This window comes from Agelaius tricolor, unplaced genomic scaffold (assembly GCF_023055355.1).
Source record: "Agelaius tricolor isolate 1412-34295 unplaced genomic scaffold, bAgeTri1.0.p SCAF_2, whole genome shotgun sequence".
NCBI lineage: Eukaryota > Metazoa > Chordata > Aves > Passeriformes > Icteridae > Agelaius > Agelaius tricolor.
Genome location: NW_027269262.1, coordinates 75,332,347 through 75,349,660, shown reverse-complemented (window position 1 = coordinate 75,349,660; position 17,314 = coordinate 75,332,347). Strand labels below are relative to the sequence as shown.

Sequence of the window (17,314 nt, the reverse complement as noted above, 5' to 3'; positions counted from 1 at the left end):
AACAGTATAAAGCTATAGATTAAAGACCTTAAATTTCAAAATCAGCTGAGTCTGCCTAAGCACTTCACTTCCAGTAAGTTACAAAGTTGCCATTCTTAAATGCAATAGAGTCCCATATGGTTTTACCGAAGTCTTACTCCAAAGTCTCAGAGACTGTTTTGTCCTCCTAGGTGTTACAGCAAGGGAAGAGTGACTTTCCCTTCTTCAAATGAGAAATTAAGCCTTCTGTTCTCCCCACTTTAGTTGTGGGAACTGACAAAAGTTCTACTTTTCCTAAATGCTACTTCTTTCCTGGTACTGCCACAAGCCATGGCTTTGTTATAAGCCTGAATGCTTCAATTACACACACTTGTTAATTTCTTATTTGTAGAGTTTTAAGCTTAGGCTCAGTTTTGATGGAAATTAAATTCTGATTTCTTTCTCCAGTGAGAAGAAGTATTTAGGGATTATCCTTCCCTTTAATATATCCATCTTAAACTACAGTTCTCAACCAGCCAGAGAACAGTGACTCACAAAGTTTTCAGTATTGCAAAATTGGGTAGTGACCTTTATTGAAAATAAATCTTGCAACTTCTAAAGTTATTCAAACACACAAAAAAATTGGAACAGGTAGTAATTTCATATTTATCATGCTTTTATTTCTATGATGCCTCTCTTTTCACTTGCCTTACCTTAAGACTACTAAAACCAAAATATTTCAGAGCAAATTATTTAAGAGCTGAAATAGTTTTTTAAAGTAATATATCAGAACAAGACAGTTTGAAACTGCTGTAATTTTTCCTTTCTTTTCATGCTCACACTGTTTATAAAAAATCCAAACTTTTTAAAGCATGTGAGGTTAAGTCTCCACTTAATTTTTCTGAATTAATTCTAACATTGATATCCACTTTCCTTGAATATGCCTATCATTCAAGCAGAAACCCAACTCTTGGCAAATAAAATTATCTTAATAACTGAAAACCAGAAGAAAAAACAGTCGCAAATACATCATGCAGGCACAAAGCTGGCAGGCAGACAAATGTGCCCTTCTCTAACATATTTCACTGTATTATCACACCACGTCCCATCATACAACTTCAAGTCATAGTAATTGCCAGAACTGGTCACCATGTTTATGGCTAAATGAGTGCTTCCCTTCTTATCCTGAGCAAGCCTGCAAAAGTTGAAAGCACTCTACAAATGACAGCAGTAAATAATACTTGAGTCCACATAAACCTAATCATAACACTTCAGCAAAACCAAATTATTACTATACCTGGTGTACAACAAGACTTAAAGGATAATCCTGGAGGCCCAAGGGCTTGCCACCAGAGCTATAACGCCTCGGCCCTGGGGAGGCCAAAACAGGCAATGAGAAACTCCCCTCTAAGATTAGGGTCAGAAGTGCCTCCCTCCCATAGGCCTCTGCAGGCACATGGCAATGCCTCAAGTCCTATTGGTTTCTACAGTTGTTCCACCCCAGTTCAATCCCCGTTCTCACATATTTGTGTTCTCTCCCAATCCCCATCGGTCCCAGTTTGCTGCAGTGTCACACCCCTGTTTCCCTATTGGTTCTCCTGGTTAGCTGCCCCCCACCCCATCCCATTCACCTGTTCCCACCGGTCCTTGACGCTCAGATCAACTCCTTTTCCCCATATAAAACCCTGTGCCCTCAGCCCAAGTTTGTCTTTGTCCCTGGAGTCCCTTTGAAGTAATAAGAAGCTTTCAGATCTCCAAAGAAAGACCCCTCCTTTGCCTCTTTCATCAGCCATGGTGGCAAGCGTGCTCCGGGCCCCGAAAGCGCTGCTCGCTCTCAGAAGAGCCCATTGAAGCTCACCACTTCAGGTAATCTCTCCATCCAGCATTCAGAACAAATGCACATTTTTTCCTTTCTCTGAAGCTACTGCAGCTCAATAAGTATTAAAAAGGCTGACCTATAAATGAAGAAAAATAGTTTTATGGCTTTTTTTTGTTGTTGTTTCACATGCTGTATTAAGCATTCAGGAAAGCAATTCAGCTTTAAAAAAAAAAAACAAAAAAACATTAAAAAAATCTAGTCTAGTCACCAGGCAAAAGAAACATGAAGTATAAGGAGTTTTAATTTGGTGGGTTTTGTACTTACATTTTCCTTCAACAGGTTTTGTACTTACGTTTTCCCTCAACAGCTCATTAAAGACAGAGCAATTACAGAATGGGTCAGGTTAGAAGAGACCACAGTGGGTCACCTGGTCCAACATCCCTGACTGAGGAGGGTCTTCCTGCAACACATGGCATAGAACTGCATCCAGATGCAGATGTTCCCCATACAGATCAGAACATAAAGCTGGCATGCATTTAATCAGCCTTAACGCGATGTATCTTTTTTTGTACTTTCTTTCTTTTAAATTGAGACAAAAACCAGTAGATAACCAGTAGCTAACTTAAGTGTTAACAGAAAAAATGTAAAGTTCAGCCCAACAACACTTAATAATGAGCTTAATAGTCAGCCTTAGTGAACACAGACCCATAGATGTTAACAGCTGCATTTTCAAAACCAAGTCCTACTTGGTTTTGAAGGACTAGGCCATAAGTGGGTGAGAAGTTTAATATGGCGTAAATAACATCAGCTCAGTAGTTTCCCAGGTTGTTCAAAACAATAGGCCAAGCACACTCTCTGCAGATTTTATCTAAATTGCTCAAGACTTGGCTCTCCTGAAAACTACCTCGAGATCCCATTAAAGGCAATGATTTTTAAGATAAAGAATAAAGTAATAGCTTACATGATACCATCTCTTTGGGAGCTTTATGTTGTATTTGGGCAAAAAGGGGAGTGTAAGATCATTGATATCTATCTACAATCGGAACCTTGAACAAAGATTGAATTACATGAATGGATCAAAATCAGGCTAAAACCTTTATATGCACCAAATGAAAAAATAAGCTTTGATAATCATCAGAAAATCTGGTAAACTGTTTCCTTGCCTCGTTTTAAAGCAGAGAAATTTGTGGAATGCAGCTGGGAAGAAAGGCAGCAAAATGAAAACCCATCAACCAGCAGAAAATTATCAGTTGAAATAGAACGTCATGTGAACAGCTGAAGATCTTGGATGAAACCATTTGTGCAAATGCCTATTTGGGCTCTTTTTATGGCTCTTCCCACTAATAGGAACAGGGTGGGAGGAGACTACAGCCCCATCTCTTCCCTCTGCTCCTGAACAGCACGCAGGTGTGTGTCATAAGGAAGAGATTTCACTTCAGGGTTCATTGTCCAGAAGAATGCCAAAAGAAAGGATGACACTGAGACAGAAACATTAAAAAAAGTATTCCTTTTGTTTTGAGTCATTCAGTATGAATGAAATATTATTTACCATAAAAAAGTAGTAAAATACAAAATTAACACTTTTTTATGGGTGGCTGCTTTAGAAGATGGCTCATTTTTTAAGATCCTGAATTTGAATGCATTAAAGGTTGGCCTTTTCTGGCCTAAAAGATATCTCTGATGAGAGATTCCCATACTGCAAACCAGTTACAAACAAGAGAGTTTTAATACTGCTAAAAGACATCATTTGGAAAGCAGTTTGTGAGCATTTCTTACGGAATCTAGCCTGAGATAAAATGGCAGACGACAATCCACTCCATTTGTTCAAATTTCCAATTGCCTGAGTGCATCTCTCTAAGCACTAGGGAGTCCTCGGGTGACAAACCAGGACAAGGGGGTTTGCACATGCCCTTGGCTCGAGTCAAAGCACAATGTGTGCTTCTGCCATAAAGTTTTATTAGGAGAAGGTGATTGCACTGCCTGAAATCTAGCCTTGTAAATCACATACAACAACGAAAAGCCTTCTAGAGCATACAGTTAAATGAGTTCAGATTAGCTTTCTTAAGAACACACCAACATCACAAGAAACTAGGTCTATTGCCTTCTTGCTACAATTGCCCAGTCTGGCCACTACTGTATCAACAGCTGTACAGCTCTGTAAGTAACTATAAAAGTTTAAGGAGAGCTGGGTCAACTCTGAAGATGAAGCTAAATTGCCACCTCTTTTACCTTTCAGAAGACTTTATCCCATGCACTCAGCTTTGCAGCTGTCCCAGTTGTTTCCACACTGACCTATATATTTATTTTAATAAGGTGAGTAAATAAAATGTGTAACAGTATTGTACAAGGGAAACACCCTTCCAGATCTTCACTACTTCCAGCAACGTGCGTAAATGTGAAGGTTCAAAACCAGGAAAGAGACAAGTTTGGTAAGAGAGTCATCACCCTGGGCTTTTTCCTACACACATTATTCCCTCCCCTTCACGGTCCCCTCAAGGTGGAGTACATATTCTATAGTGCCCTTCTATGGTCAGGATACAGAATTGAACCAAGCCTATACAATATACATTACTTGTGTGCAATAAATGACAGAATACAAATGCTTTGAATTCCTTACTCTGCATATATGGCTATGTTTTAGTACAGCATCCACATTTACATCATAATTTCCATGGATTTATATAAACATGCATGAAGATAAACAGGCACTCTTCCCATGCAGAACTGGAAGAATTCAACCAGAAGCCTTGCTCTGTAAATTATTTCAGATGTATTTTAATGAAGCCATAAAAGATATTAGCAAGTGTGCCAGGAACTTTAGTTTTAAATTATTATGATCTGTTACTCTAACAGAAGTTATTAGTATTATTTAACCCCACTGGTGTACTTGAAATGAAAATAGTTTCAAGTTTTTTTCAATAGGTTTTGCCTCTATAATATTTTTTCCAGAACACCCTTCCTGTTTAGCCTGCTGGTCTCTAGCTTTGTGTACACGGAAAGATACCAAAATAACCCAGGCTTTCAAATTATGCTATCTTTCAGAATAAAAAGTAAGCATCAATCTAACAATGCTTTATTAACCTTTTCATTCCAAATTACAGGAAGATTCATTCATAAATTAAATAGCGTGTCAAAAAATTCCAAGGAAAGCAACATCCACCCTTGCTTTTACCATTTCATTATTTCAGAATAAAAAAAACCCAGTAAACTATTCACTGCTGCAATTCTTAGCAGCATCATTAAAATAACACTCAAATTTGTTGAAAAAACATATTATCTAAAGCTTTTCATTCTGCATATATATATATATATATATATACAACAAAACAGAAACAATGCTTTTCATGTCCTCTGCAAAGGGAAGAAATGACAAATTCAAACAGATTCAGCATAGTCTTGCCTAGGACACTAAACAGTAGGTATGCAGGAGGGCCCCTGCAGCAACCAGGTGGGAGGGAGAGCTAACCGAGCTGGCCAAGGTAAGGCAGATGTGTGGTCAGAAACACCACGGCAAGCGTGAACCCAATCTCAAACCCACCTCCCAAGGGCAGTTCTACAAACAGAACTCTGTTCAGGACCTTCATCACGCTTTCAAATTTTTCAGGACATGTTTTCCATCGAAATAAAACTAGATGCAACATTCCTGCACTGGTCTTATTATTCAAACTATGCTTCTACCTCTCCTAGGCAGCACATTCTTGACACTGCCCTGCACTCGAGTCCCCTTTGTCTACAGGACCTTCCTCACAAACCTCTAAGTCCTTCCTCAGCCGCACCTCTAGAAGATAAGACTTTTCCATTCTGCACACACATCCAGCATTCCTTGTTCCTTGGCACAGGCACATGAACTACATTCTAACAGACTCATGTTAACATGATCTCAGCCGTGCTTTAAACTTCATCCTTTCTTCATCAATCCAGCAATCACTGAACTACTCATCCTTTGCCACTATGCTCGTATGTTTACACACAGACAACTGACCAAAACAACAAGCACATCACACCTCATGCAAATGCTGGAACAAGTCCCCACAGGCTCTCAACCATTGCCAGTGGCCTCCCAGACATTACTTCTGAGTCCTGGCAGCTCAGCAGCTCTTTATCCATTTTATTGTTACTGTACAGTCCGAATTTTAAAATTAATTTTAGTTGCGTAACAGTAAATCAAGGACCTAACCAAATGTTAGCTATATACTGTGCTTTCACTTTGACAGCCAAGATACAAAAACAAAATAAGTAATCCACTGCTTCAGGTTAACAATTTCCTTTTGGCAAGAGTCTAAGTAATACAAAACTGGTCTAGCAGGAAAGTAAGTGATGCGATCTTAATTGGAGGCAGTGTAACCAGCTCCTCACACAATGAGAGCAACACACCACCTACTAAACAATTTCTATAGCATACATATTACATGAAAGAAAGATCTATGGTTTTTAATATAAGCTTTTAGGCATGATCACTTCTAAAAGCAGACAAAAGAGTATAAGCAGAGGTGGCGATATGGTAAAGCCAAGCTTGGAAATATCCTCCACACTGACTTGATACAGTGACAAACTGAAAATATAGGTAATTTAAAAAATAAAGTTTTAAACGTATTCAACTCAAAACCACAGAGGAGTCTCTTCAACAAGCTCTGGGTATCTGAGAGGCTTTAAGATGTTGCTGACCCAGGTGCTTAATCTCCTGCCACAGTTTAGGAGGCTGCAAGAAAGGACAACAAAAGGGAGTATGTTCTGTGCCCAGGACTCTGGATCTGATTCCCAGCCTCCACATCAGCACACAACCCCCTAAAAAGAATGTGAGCTCAGGTGAGGGAAGTGAACTGAGGTGCAGGTATTGCCAGCTCCTCCATACAGACTGCAATCTCAGGGGTGGGGAGAAGCAACCAGCTGGCACCATCTTAAACTACAGCATTTAAGGCTTCTAGAGTACATCTGTCAGAGCCATTTGTGAATAAATTTCAACATAAGAGTTTGCAGAATTGAGAACTTTATATGTAAAGATTACAATGAAAACACAATAGATAAAAGCATAAAAAACTACACAGGCTGATTGATAATGTAAACGTGAGAGGGAATTATCATGGGTAAACGTAACCTTTTCTTCATTTACACCACACAGCACAGCCAGGGAGAAAACAATTGAGACTTCGAAACCTACTACATTTGCAACCCAATCTGTTTCCCCAATATAAAAAACAGCTCATGACATAAAAGGTTATTTTGTTTCACTACTTATTTTATTTTAATAGAAATACATGAGAATTAATTCAGCTTCCTGGCTAGAGACAAATAACTACAGACAATGCAACCCCATTTTTAATTTGTTGTCTTACCTAAAACTAGAAATAACAGCATTAAAAAGTGACAACAAACTTGTGTAGAAAATTGTGTGCTTCAGCTTGTCCTCTGGATTTTAACTTTCCAACTATCATTCCCAACACTAAGTTACTGCCATCATTTGCTCTTTTCCCCTCTCACACTTGTCCTTTCTGCCATGACTTCTCCACCATAAGTTTCTGCTGTCAGAACAGTCTTTCCTTATTTATTCATTTTACCAGCTCAACGTCTAGCCCTGGGTTTCTACTGCATCCTTCCTTTCCTATCTCCAATCCTTCTTTACAAACCCTTCTGGGTTTACATTGGCTAATTCATCAGCCTTTCTCTCCAATTCTGCCCCTTTTTTGATTGTAAATCACACTCAGTGAAGGATGATGACAAGAACAATCACAACATATGAATGAACAATATTTTGATTATGTATGTATTATATTTAAAACTGCAAAAAATCTCTGTACACAATAAACTGTATTGTGCAAAGCTCCACTGTAAGACTGCAGTGTGTGTTTAGAAAGCCAGAATCAAACTTAAAAAATCACTAATGATGATTTTTGCCCTGTGGCTAAAAAAACGCAAAACAAATGAGAAACAAAGGAATTAGCACTGTCCCTGTCAGGAATGCCTCAAGTATTTACTCAACTCACTGATTACAGGGGTGTCTGTGCGCAGCTAGTGATATAAAAGCACCTGGGATTCCATGACATTTTCCCATGACCTTCAAACAAAATTCTAAAGAATAAAAATGTATCAGGAATCATAGGCTGTTGCAGATAATTCTGCAATATTAAAGCTGCATTAATGCAAGTTCTATTTGAAAACACACATGCAAGAACACACACTGCAAACAGACATTGTTGTTCTTCCACAGCCATGCCAGTGACCATCTATGTTTGTCATTACATGCAACAACAGCTGCTTACTCTACAGCAAACACCACTTTTTTTCTAGAACTACCTTTCTTTCCTGTTTTCTTTTCAAAAGGAAAAAAAATGTTACCTGCTTATTTTGTGTGTCAAAAAATACTTCAAGAATAAACCTGATAATTAAAGAGTTATAACAGACACTGTTTCTTCATCTCCTCTACCAACCATGCCACAAGGTTTATGTCGTACAAAATACTGCAGTGATATAAAGGATCATCAGGTTAGTTAACTAAAAGCAGTTCCACTGTGCCTATGATTGATCAACTATGGGACTGTTAAAACATTAAAAATGTTAATCTTTGTAATAATCTCCTGAAAAAATTTTATATTAATTTAAACCATGGATCATTTTAATATTTAATCATTGCAGACTTCACTTGGAATGAGGATAGCCATTCACTGAAAAGCACTTCATTTTTTATTTTGAAAAATGATCAGCTAGTATTTATTTTGTAAATCTCTTCACATATTTTCCTCAAGAAAAGTAAACCTGCAAGCAAATGAAAAAATCCACAAGAGCAGAAAAATTTAAAGCAGAGTTTGGGTCAGAAAACATTGACTTTCACACTCCTGTTTCCCAGGAGTAACTGCATTACAAGAGTCATACTGTATGAGAGTCAGAGGGCTGGGGGAGACTTCTACTGCAAATGGAAATGACTGCCTTCTTTGTCTACATCTTACAATCACCTATCTTGCATTGTCTTCACATATCTCATAACATGTAAACATAGTAATTCACTTTTTCTTCACAAGTACTTAACAGAGTGTTTTTTAACAGGCAACCCAATTCTGGAACATTAGCCCAACTCCTATCTTCTCCTATAATTCACAGCTTGCCTTGCTTAATGCAAAATTTATATTAATATGGAAATATCCCAAAGAAAGAAACCCAACAACTTCCTAGTCATGATAAAAACTCACAGAAACTCTAAAATTCTAACTGCAATTAACAGTAACAGTAATGGTATCAATTAATTTTGAAAAGTATTAAAAATTCTCTAACCAAAACTAATTCATGGTCTAGAGAAACAAATTTCACAGAAAAATTCAAGAACAGTATCTTCACTGCACTGCAAAAATAGAATCCAAAGAAAACAACTTTTGTCTTGTTTTCTACATAGGGCCTACTAAAACTGGATGTTCTCTGGAGCTACTGCCATAAAGTACACTGAGCTTCAGGTGTCCTTTAGACTGGGCTGCCAGAATTTGGCTCAAATACTTGAATTAAGTAAATCCTAAAAATACCCTGAGTGGTACCAGAGGTTAATGTATTAGCTTACATGACTAGACTTCATTCTGTATTTTTGACCAATAGTGAGGTCGAAGATTTTCAAACTGGCACACAAACTGGCTTCCTAATCTGAAGAGGCTGCAGAGTCTAACAGCAAGAACTACGAAATCCAGAACAGGCAGAAGTGAGTGTAGCACCTTTCAATGCACATAAACTTACGCTGCATAGTTCAAATTCATGGAAAAAAAGCCCACAACTAACCAAGCAAAAACCAGTAATAAAGGTACTGCCTTTACTCCCGATTTTATGAAGAAAGTATGTATCTCCTTGTGTATTACCTTTCACTAAAGTATGCTCTTAAGGAACAATGTATGGAAAAATCCTGGTCATTCAATGTGATAGAGTAATAAACTCTGGAACTCAGTTGCTTGTACTTGAAATGGAAGACATATTCCTGTTTATAGGACTTTATAAAAGCCACATATATGTCCTTGTACAAAATTCAGTGTAAGACTTAAAGCGAAACACATGAGGAAATTTACCACTGTTGAAAGGCATCTCTGCTTTAGTAATCTGATTTGAAGTAATCTTTCAAAATCTAGATGTCTGAAGAGATCCCACATTTGCATTGAGAAAGTATTTTCTCTATTGTTTTTGCAAATACAAAATACTATTTAAGCACAATAAATTAGTTGTAGAACATTATGGTAATCTCTTCTTGGCTACATAAATTCACAGAATTCCCAAGACTGTTGATGGACCTTCTGAGGTCATCTACTTGTGCTCATCTATTCCTGCTCAACCAGGTTTAGCTAGAAGATTTACACATAAATTATATCTGAAATAGACTTACACCTTTCCAAGTTTCACAATGACATTTTATTCCTAGAGAATAAATTGTATTAATGAATGATGAAAGACAATCATGTCAACAAAAAAACTTGCCAAATTTTTCTTTAAGTGAGCAGATATTTTCTGAACAACGGTCTCCAGCCAGTTTTGTACCAAAGAGTGAAGTGATTCAGCCAAGGGTGACGTGCCAAAATGCAGTACTTAAGAAATGGTTCAATTTTCTCCGCATTTGTAGAATTTAGTGTGTATCTTAAACATCACTTTATACAGTTTTCCACTACAGAAATACATCTTTAATAGCAGGTACCCTACGCTTCTGATTAGCTCTTTAGGAATGAGCCTGGGCCCCAACAGGAAGGAACTCAAAACCTATGACATGCAATTGAATTACTGAGTGTGAAGGTGTGTGCTGCATATCCAGCCCAATTACACCATACGCTCTTTCAGAGGGGGTTTCTGATACTACTATGATCTGTCCTTGTAACTGTGTGGGCTGATGGAAGGTGGAGCAGCTTGAGAGCCACATCAACAGCATGGTAGAGAATCCCCGGCCAACACTTCACATTTAGAAGCTTTTGCAGCTCACATATTCTCACATATTTCTGTCCAGGATTTTCTGAGCACAGGCATGACCAGAGCCGTGTGCAGAGAACACAAAGACGTCCAATGTACCCGGAACACATCACGCCTATAAGGCAAACATAGCCAGCTCAACACTCCGGGTTGGATCAGATTTACTGCACACCCACAGCCGGCCCGGTCTCACTGCACGTGGGCGGTCAGCACACACAGAGCAGCAGATTGTCCAGTGCCAGACACCCTAAAACCTCAGACAAGACAGAATTTCGCACACACATCCAACAACGGGCCGGCAGTCTGTGAGCAGTCGTGCTCACGAAGGAAAACCGTGAGCTATCCTCCCATGAAAGCATCGCACGCTTCGGCCAGTTCGGCCCCGCTGCGTGCCCGGGCCAGGCCTCGATCACGGCCCCGCCGAGGACACCTCGGTGAGGGGTTTGTTTCCCTCTAGTTTGGCTGCCTGGTCAGAGTCATACTGCTTTGAGCACGGAAAAGCAACCCTGGCAGTCGAGAGGTCCCGGCACGGTGAAACGGAACACCAAACGCGACCGCAGAACAGCGCAGCGCGGCAGCCATTCCCGCCCACGCCCAATATGGCGGCCGCACCGCCGACCCTCTCCCACCCCAGTCCCTCCAGCCGGCGCTCCGGGGGCGGGGCCGCCCGGATTGACAGCGCGCTCCGGCCAATCGCGGGGCCGCGCGCTTCCCGCCGGCCAATGGCAGGGCGGGCCCGCGGCGGTCAGCGGGCCGGCCGCGCGCGCCGCCGGCGCGAGCGCTCCCTGCCCGCGGGCCAATGGCGGCGGCCCCGGGGCGCGGGAGGGGCCAGCGCCGGGGCAGCCCCGCTCGGGCCCGGCGGCCGCGGCCGCTCGCCCACCCCGGGACGCGGCGCGGTACCTCGGGCCGAGCGGCACAGCTCCGCCTCCTCCCTCCTCCCTCGCTGGGGCGACTTCCTGTGCTAGCGGGGCTCCCGCCACCTCCTGCCCGAGCGTCCCCGCCTCCCAGTCCCGCCCGCTGTGCCCCGGCCCCGCGGCGTTTGCGGTGGCTCCCGCTCGCATGTGGCACTCAGTGTGTTGCAGGGTTTTCCAGGGACGGTGCTGTGTTGCTCCAGACTTGTAGAGCGAAAAGCAATTAGCCACTTTCACATTGTAGAATCACAGGATGGATTGGGTTGGAAGAGACCATAAAAATCATCTGGTTCCAGCACCCCATCATTACAAGCCAAGTGGGAACTTAGATTCGAGGTCCTAAAAATAAAACACAGGGAAAATTATGAACTCCAACAGGTAATTCTGCAGGTACCTTGAGATGGTGCTGGGTCTTCTGCAACAGATAATTCTTCTGTGCAAGAAGCAAGCCTCCGACTTTCAGAACAGTTTACTGATTAATGTTGAAAGTGCATGCCTTGGTTCTTGGGAAACGGCACTTGATGACCAAGGGTAGCGCTCCCTTGTAAGGAAAGATACACAGAAAAATAAATACTCGAATTTGTTTACCTCTGCAACTTTGGAAGTGAAATCCGTACACAGGTGAACTTTCCCATCTTGCTAGATGAAATGCCTAGGCAGTGGAAAATGAGCTTGCAGAGAAGTTACTACTCAGAGTTTGTGTCCTGCATGCATACCAAACCACAGTTTTCTCTAGCTATTACTGTAGCAAGATTAATAGATGCTTTAAATGATATGGCTTCCATAGAAGAATAGCCTGTCATGATTTGGAGTCATGAGACAAAATAACTTTTTTGTCCCCTTTCCTTTTGTCAAGAAATCTCGCACTGAAGATGTTTAGCTGCTTCGAATGTGGCAGTTCACTGGACACAACATTACATTTTCTTCCCAAGAAATCTTGTGCCTCTCTGGGACTGGAGTTGCCACAACCACCGTGGGCACCTTCTGATTTTTCAGTGTTCAGATTTTTCAACAATAATTTTATTTTGTCCATACTCCTGATGGTAGGGCAGAAACTATATATGTGTGAAATATTTTAATATTTCATTTTGATTCCTTGATTGTTCTAATATGATTCACTTAAAGCCAAGTCATGATTATGCTCATGGATTTTTGCGTATAGTATTATGAAAAAAACAGCAATCATATTCAAACAGGCATTACATGTGATTTTTGACTGTAGAATCACAACCAGAAAAATTCCATGAAGAAATATCAGGATCAGTGTTCTTGGCTACATTATTTTGGACTATCTGAACCACTGCTGAGGACTTTGTCCATGTGAGTCTTAGTAGCAAAATACATCTGGTTCTAGTTCAGTTTCACCTAATTTGACCTAATCACAATATTCATTTCACTACTCAGTTGTTCTTTAAGTAATAAACCGTGTATGCCCAGCAGCCTCAATACTTAATCTGTAGAAAAGCCATAAGGAATTATGACTTCATGAAAAAGAGCTCTATAAGCACTGAGATGTTTTCATCATTTTAGTTTCACTTTTTCATGTCCTCATCCTTAATCCTCATTTTATGGGAAAATTGTTTGTTTCCCACTGCGATTTTTTTCTGCAGGAAAAAAATTCTGATTCACACTGGTCAGAATGGAATGGTCAGAAGGGCAGTTGACTTTTGGACAATGAAGTGCTACTGACAAGCTTGCTGTGTTTTGTGGGATTAGCAGCAGCCTGGGTGGAGTGTATGTGTCCTAGGATATTTTTAATATGTTTCTCACAGGTAGTAATGGACATACCAGTACTATTATGTGACTGTAACTGCAATGTATGTCAATCAGAGAGGATTTTTTTGTTGATCTTGCCACACCCATCAGTTTGCTGCCATATCCCTGGATCAGATTAGTGTAAAACTCCAAATGTATTTTTAAATTACATAGGTTTATCTCACAATTTTTTAAAGGAAATATGTCAGCTGTTGTTTTCAGTTACTGTCTTCTCCTGATTTCCCTCCTGTTTTCATTCTTTCATAAGATCTTCGGCTTCTTCTGACAATTTGACAAGAATCTGTCCCTCTTTGTCCTCATCATATGCAATGATTTTTAAGTTTCTGATTTGTAAAACTTTTCTTAACAGAAGCATATTCGAGCCCATTGGAAATAGGTTTTCTTTTTTATTTATCTTTTGCAAAGCTTCAAGAAGCCATTCCTGAGCTTTTAGAGTTTAGTTAGTTTCAGTAAAAGGTTGGGAAATGATGCTCAACATCTTTGTTCCAAGTTGACAACACAGATTAAATTAACATACAGGAAACTATCTCCCTGAAGTGCAACAACTTGTCTACTGTCTAACCTGATGTCTCCTATTGTATGTCTAAACACCAGGTTAAGTTCAAAGGTGTGAAACAATGTTCTTAATTATTTTTGTTCTATTAATTTTGCTATGACCAAGTAAGAGTTTTTCCCCATCACTTAAACTGAGTTGTAGTCAGTATTGCCAATGAAACAGCTATTTGATTTGGGCTACTATTCAGTCTAACATTGAAACTTTCAGGTAATACCTTACTTCAGAACTTCTACAAGGTACAGTATTCCCCATCTAATCACACAGCTAAAACTCTCTTCATGCTCCTGTCACTTCCTAACAATGTCATTTCTGGTGTCTTTGACAGATACAGTCTTCATCTCATATCCAACCAGAACTGCTACTGAAAGAAATAATCACCTTAGCTCATCCAATTATCCATGTAATTCCTTACTTTGCATCTCTCCAATGTCTCCCTATGCTGACTCTGTACACAGTATGGCTTCATGTTCAAATCCTTTCTTCCTATCCTATCTTGTTTTCACGTAGCTTTTGTATGTCATTTCTCACCTCTGCCTAATAAAGAATTCTGAATTCTGCTACTTTTTTCTTTGTTTGTTTTTGTTTGTTTGTTTGTTTGTTTAATAGCCCTGTTTTGCTTTCCTCACGTGTCACTGTTTCTCTCAAATCCATCCAAAAGTGAGCTACTGTAACTTCACACTGCTGGTGTGCTGTGCCTACTCCTATCATGCTTGACACCACTATCCCTAAAATCAGGCATTCCTAAAATCCCTGCAGCACAGCCCCAGACAAATGTCCTTACCCATGCTTCCTGCAGGGATAGGAGGGTTGTGGAGCCCATCGTCTCTCCTTCCAGCCTTCCAGCTGAAAATCTCAACATGATGTCAGTCATGATAGATGGTGCATTTTGTGACACAGGCAGGCTGCCATTAGGACAAACCCATTTCACTGAACCATCTGATGGTAATGACTTTCAGTGACAGACTGACCTAGGCTGGTCAAGTCAGCGTGCTGGAGGTGAAAGGCTTCATATTCCATTACCAGGACTCTGTGCCATCAAGTCTGCTCCATCCCACCCCTACTTAATCTGTATTGATAGACTTGGTAGCATTTCCCTAAATGCTGTCATCCATACAGATGTCTGCCATTGTTTGGTTGATGCGGTCAATCAATACTACATTAAATGTTACCTTCAGTTTACCCTTAGTTGTCTAAAGTAGATGTGATGTTTTCATTATTTATACAACTATGCCATTAAATTATGCATTCCAGATTAAAAGAATAAAAGACTTGTTTACATTATTATTATTATTATTACTCTGGCATCAATTTTTGGATTTCTGTGTAAAGAAATTAATCTCCTATCGGAGGGGGAAATGGGGACTGACAAGCTCTAGCTCCTGTTGCCTCTGGGACGTAATTATGCTTGCAAATACAAAACCAGAAAAAATCATAAGCTTAACACAGTAGACACTCTTGAAAGTTTCATCTCAGCATGAAGCTATGTTTTAATTATTATTTTTGTCTGCATTGTTCAAATCGACAGTGCACCAGCTAGAGTAAGTGCTTATCCTAGTTAATTCTTCATGAGACTTATGTCACTGGAAGATGCATTTAATTTATTTCCTTTTGCTTTCCGTAAGCTGGCATGGACTAAGTGGTTATCTATAAACATTCCACAAAGGTTTTAGGGCCAGATCCAAAGCCTGTTGAGTCAATAGGAAGCGTCAAAGGTCTTTGGAACAGGCCCTATTACAAGACAGAAGTAAGCTGTGATTTGTTTGGGAACCTTGAAGAATAAAAAAGGAAAAAGTCCTTATTTGTATTCTACAATATTAACAGATCTCTCTATATGATAGTGATTTTCTATTCTTATGAAGCAAATTTGGATACTTAGACATCCCCACTTACCTCAAAAAAATCATATATGTGATATATATATATATAAATAAATATAAATATATACAATAAATAAATATATAAAGATATATATAATAAATAAGTACATATAAATATATAAATATGTATTTATGTATACAAATACATAAATAAATAAATATATGTATATACATCCCCACACATCTATATATGTATGTCCTGATTCCAACTGAAGATTGATAGCATTATAATAAAATCTTTTTCTGCTACAATTTCTGCTTGCAAATATTATTCTACATAACACATAGAATTACCTACGTAACCTATAGTTGTTATACCTGAACCCATGTCACCTCTATTGTGGAAGAAGATTTTCTTATTTTCTGATTTAATTAGGTAATTACAATTATGTATTTTATATTGGGGGAAACAGCATGTTTTGAAAGTTACTGTGACACTAGTTTGATTCATTTTATTTTAAAAAGCTAACCTGCTAAGTATCAGAATAATAGCTATCTATTACAGGATCAAATAAAAAGCTTAGCTTCCAAGAATGAATGTGGATTTTTCAATTGCAGAATTTACCTAAGAAATGAACTGCCTTCAAATATTAGTGTTGTCATATAGAAAACAAAAACCTATGTACAATTTTATGAATAATTTGTAATATATTTTGAGATCCATACTCTCCAAATTGCATGATAGTCCCAAATGATTAGGCTGGTACAGTTAAGGCTACTTGGAAATATTTCTTCTCTCTTAACGTTTTTTTTAATGTGGACAGTCTTAAACTTTATATAAATCAATAAATTTTATGGACAGTTGACAAAATTATTCAATTAAATGACTACATATACAGACCAAAGTAAGTATGCTTCCTACAGAGTTTTGTCTCACTCCTGGCACGTATTCCAGAGAAAGTTTAGTTTGTCACAGACTGTAGTTCAATGGTGTCTGCATTCTCCAGATTCATAGTGTGCATCAGAAGTGACTGTTCTTCTGTCTTTATCAGATCAGTTTTCTGCATCTTTTCACTGGGAATGTGCTGTATATACTGTAATCAGACCACAGACTAACCCTGCTTCTAATAAACTGAGATTTGCGAAGTTTTGCTAAGATTTCTTATCACTAGGAGTTTCCATCAGCTCTCACATAATTTTTACAGGTGTCTGCTGCAGTCTGCCTAATTTATCAAAATGTTTCCAAAATACAGATGATAGGAATGCATGATTTATTAAAAAAATTATCCCATCAGTGACAAATTCAGAATTAAAGCATGTCATTAATCCTGGAACTTACTTTCTTATCCAACAAGTAAGCATGTGCTTTGTCAAAGCTTTGTGTTGGCAAACTGCATTGAATCATTTGGAAGCAGTGACCATAATAGTTTCAAAACATTAGTTTTTGGAATAAAGCTTTCCACCTTTCTAAGTATCACTTGTAATTTTTTGTTTGGCTTCATTTAAAAATGGTTTAGTGATTCCAGACCAGCAGTGGACTCTTAACACTCTTTTAATTCCA

The 17,314-nt window shown here is 39.1% G+C and overlaps 1 protein-coding gene across 1 annotated transcript in view; it reads right to left on the bottom strand.

The window, feature by feature from the left end:
* The window catches only part of TRIQK (triple QxxK/R motif containing), a 61,307-nt gene extending 49,583 nt beyond the window's left edge, over positions 1-11,724 (bottom strand). Inside the window, exon 1 of the mRNA XM_071421611.1 lies at positions 11,594-11,724. The gene's annotated coding sequence lies outside the window, so the exon portion shown is untranslated. The remainder of the gene's footprint in view (positions 1-11,593) is intronic.
* Positions 11,725-17,314: the final 5,590 nt, after the last annotated feature.